The sequence below is a fragment of the Bidens hawaiensis genome, unplaced genomic scaffold (assembly GCF_021521415.1).
Source record: "Bidens hawaiensis isolate Kalapana, Puna unplaced genomic scaffold, B.hawaiensis_p1.1 tig00003362_1, whole genome shotgun sequence".
Classification (NCBI taxonomy): Eukaryota; Viridiplantae; Streptophyta; class Magnoliopsida; order Asterales; family Asteraceae; genus Bidens; species Bidens hawaiensis.
Window position 1 is genome coordinate 59,283 of NW_027491186.1, and position 4,357 is coordinate 63,639.

Consider the following 4,357-nt stretch of genomic DNA (forward strand, 5'->3'; position numbering starts at 1 on the left):
GTGGATACTGAAGCTGTATATGACCAAGCAGTGAACCAGTATGCCGCCTTCCCGCATCCGGTGGTGGAGAAGGTGAACGAAGTTGCTGCTGCTGATGATGGGCTAGCCATTCTAAAGACCTTCCTTGAACCACCACAGCCAACTGATGGTGCGGGTACAAGTGGGTTTGGAGGGAGTGGTCCTGAAGCTTGAACCTTAAGATCCCTTCCCACTGTTAGGATAGGTTTACATTGTATAGATTTATATTCTTGTAGGTGGGTAGTTACCCGGCCATTCTTGTAATGAATTATTATGAAATATAAATCTTTGTGCGGGTAAGACCGCTACTTTCAATGGATGACTTGCTTTATAAACGTTATATGACTTGCTCGTGCATACTTTAGTTTAAATTAGCAACTTTCCAAGTGTTTAGAATAAGTTAACCTTTGAACGTGGTAGATAATAGGTTGAAGTTTTGCTTCCTCCTTCGTGATTGTGCGGATAAGGCCGTCACTTGCACTTAGTAGGATGGCTAAACTTTACCTATATCTGTCCTGCGTGAAGGTTTTCCTCATCTTTTCGTTAGAAATTTTCTAAGTGTTTAGAGTAAGTTAACCTTTGAACGTGGTAGATAATAGGTTGAAGTTTTGCTTCCTTCTTCATGATTATGCAGGTAAAACCGTCACTTGCACTTGGTAGGATGGCTAAACTTCACCTATATCTGACCTGCGTGGAGGTTTTCCTCATCCTTCCGTTAGAAATTTTCTAAGTATTTTGAATAGGTTAACCGTTCGACGCGTGGTTGTCAATAGGTTAGTTCGGTTTCTTCTATCATGATTTGTGCGGTTAGGACCGGCACTTTCATTTAGTGGGATCACCAAACTTTACCTATGACTGACCTGCGTGAAGGTTTGCCGTTTTTTGTGTTTATGCGGGTTTTGCCGCATTCCACAAGCAACGACTTCCCCACTTATGTATGCGGTGAAGACCGGCATCAGTGTTTTGAATAAATTAACCGTTCGACGCGCGGTTGTCAATAGGTTAGTTCGGTTTCCTCTATCATGATTTGTGCGGTTATGACCGGCACTTTCATTTAGTGAGATCACCAAACTTTACCTATGACTGACCTGCGTGAAGGTTTACCGTTTTTTTGTGTTTATGCGGGTTTTGCCGCCTTCCACAAGCAACGACTTCCCCACTTATGTATGCGGTGAAGACCGGCATATCAGTGTGGAAAGTTCATAAGTATAAATGTAAGATCATCAGCATCAATGTTCTAAGGAGAATCATTTCCATTAGAAGTGGCTCTGGGCCTTTTCTTTACAAGTTTGGAATTGATCTACATGCAAACTGTGTAATTGAGCTCCCTTCCATTTTGTTGGGATGGGAGTGCCATCGAGCCGATATGTACCTGGTTCGGGATCTCGTTGCTTACGCAGTATGTAGTCTCCAACATTGAAGCTGCAATTTTATTCGTGTTTTCCCCAACTGGGGTTCTACACGCATCAGCCTGCTCAGCGTTCGTTACGCCACGAGGTGCGCGAGCGTCCCATCTCTAACAAATGCTTCGACAATGTCCTTCACGTCTGTGCATTCTTCAGTGTTGTGGCCTTTTGTCCTGTGAAAGTCACAGTATTTGCTCCGATCAGCATTGTGACGATTTCGGATTATTGGAGCCTTTGGCCATGGGAGCTCCTCAGTGGCGAATATCTCGGTGACGCTTTTGGTGAGTGGCGTCCATCTGGAGTTCTGGTTCGACTGTACGTTATCCCTTCCGCCTAACCGTTGTTGCAAGCCGGATGAGGTGTCAAAGTTTACCCTTGACTGCCAAATGTCTAGCTTCCGCTTTTTGTTTAGTCGGGCGGTAAGGACGTTGTCTTCTCTTGTTTTCTGGGTGTAGAGGTTTGTGCTCTGGGGGAGATCTCTACCCAGTTGCTTCTCCGTTTCCTCAAAGCGTTTAGCTGCTGTCATGATGGCATCCCATGTGGATGGCATACCATCTTTACCCGTTAAGGTGCGGATGAGCTCTGGGTCATTCGCGCCCTGGATAAAAGCAGCGCGAACAAGATCTTCGCTAATATTACCCAGACTTAGCTTCTTTGAGTTGAAGCGAGTGATGAAGTCTGGCAAAGATTCATCTTCCTCTCGAATGCATTTGAGGATTGTCCATTGCTCTTCGGTATACTTTCTTTGTTGGCTGAAGTGTTGGCTAAACTTCTGTTGGAAGTCTGCCCAGTCGTAGATGTGGTTGACCGGTAGACGATCGAACCACGCTCTAGCTGGCCCAACAAGCGTCATTTGGAACATGTAACACCACGTAGGTTCCGTCCAATTACTGACGGTTGTCCCCGCTATGAATCTGTTCAAATGATCGTCTGGATCAGATATACCATCATAAGTGCCGATGTTGGACATCTGTTTGGCATTTTTCGGGGCGATTGCTTCCGCAATGTCCCTTGCAAATTTGGACATTCCCGCATTTTCCGCAGTTGGTCTAAATGTTTTGGAGAAGTCACGTGGGTTTCCACCCGCGTTTTTTGGTTTGAAGGTTTCTCCAAAATGCCTTCTCGGTTGGGAGTGTGTTTCCTTACGCTTCCCTTTCGCCCTATGACGAGGGTTTGCGTCACTATCGGATTCCTCCGAATCATCGTCCAAGTATTCTACGAATTCATCAGCCTGTTGGATTGAACGTAAGCGTTCATCCAACTCAGCTTGGAATTCTTTTTGACGTGCTTCCGCCCACGCTTTAACTTCATCGAGTGTTTGGCGGGGGAGCCTCGTTCGTTGTCTCTCTAACTGGGTATCGGTGAATCCCAGTGAGCGATTATTTACTGCACTTGCCCCAGCTCGGGTAACTGGGGTAGTGTTCGTAAAATTTACTGCACTTGCCCCGGCTTGGGTAACCGGGGTAGTGTTTGTAAAAACTGTGTAGTCGCCGGTATCCCCCCCAGTAGCTGGGGTTGTGGTTACCGGGGTTTCTTTAACCATCTTTCCAGAAGTTTTGAGAAAACTGAAAAAGAATTAAGTTATAGCTTTTATGCACGGATGGCGCCAATGAAGAAACACTAATCGACCCCGGGCAGATTACGGATAATCTGGGGGTTAAATAGATGTTTCCCACGAGGGGTTAGATCCGGCAAAGATGGTTCTTCTGATAACCTGCAAAACAGACACCGTGAGCTCGTCACTGAGAAGGGGGGGGGGGGTACCTCCTTGTGACCACCCTCCGGCGTGAGAATCAGACTAGATTGCTCTTGAATATAAGTGTATATTAAGAGAATGACTAGAGCAGATATCAGGTAATATATCGAGAAATGAGATAAGATACAAGATATAAGATGATATACCATACCAAGGTGTTGGAGTATTTATAGCCGAAGGTAGGTTTCCAAGAAGGTACAGCCGGCTGAATAGTGTTCCTGTTCTGCCAACTGTGGGCTACGCACATGCCATGCTGGTGGATGGTGGGTAGGCAGCGGCTGATAGTGACCAGGCCGGCTGTGTACTATTCCTGTTCCACCAACTGCAGGCTATGCACGTCCTCTGACAGGTTGGTGAGTAGGCAGCGGCTAATAGTGACATACAGTACAAGAGCGTGCTGCTCGTCATACTGTTGTCAGTGAGCTGTCGTATCTTTGGTCAGATCTTTTGTCCATACCTCGTCAGGTACAGTACAAAAGATCCTCCAGTATCGTACGGACTGGCTCATTTGGGCGGGAGTATTCCCGGCTTTGCTCATTCCTTCTTCAGGTGACATTACTGAATTATTATGAGAGCTAAGTGCCTTGTGCGTGTAGCTTTGCTGCGCAGGTAGCCTTCCCTGATGGCTTGTATCCGCAGCTGCGGGAACAGGCAGAGTACTTCACCATTGGGAGGCTTTTCCTGCGGGAACAGCTTGCGTACTGCGCGTAAGGACGTCACGTTTCTGAGCATGGTGGGTCCTGCGGATCTAGTTGGTCTCGGCGCAGACGTCCCTTTAAGTTAAGTCTTGCGGGTTCAACCGCGCAGACGTCCGTTAAGGAGTCTTGCGGGTTCAACTGCGCAGACGTCCCTTTTCAAGGTGAGTCTTGCGGGTCCAACTGGGCTCTGCTGGGACCTACCTCTTCACCATCATTTATAATATTTTATCGGTATGGTGATCTGATAATTCAATTTGTAAAAAAGTACCTAATTAATAGCATCCTAAAAGTTTTTATCGGTATCAGTATGTTTTTTTTAAATAATAAAATATAATCTTTGAATTATCCTAATTTAGTCACGTATGACCGTGAATTCGGTTTTGTAACTAAGGAATGTAACCGTTTAGCCGGTTACGTTAACTGCTTAAAGTTCTGGTCGTATGACATTTATTCTGCTTTGGCCTATAAGATCGAGTATT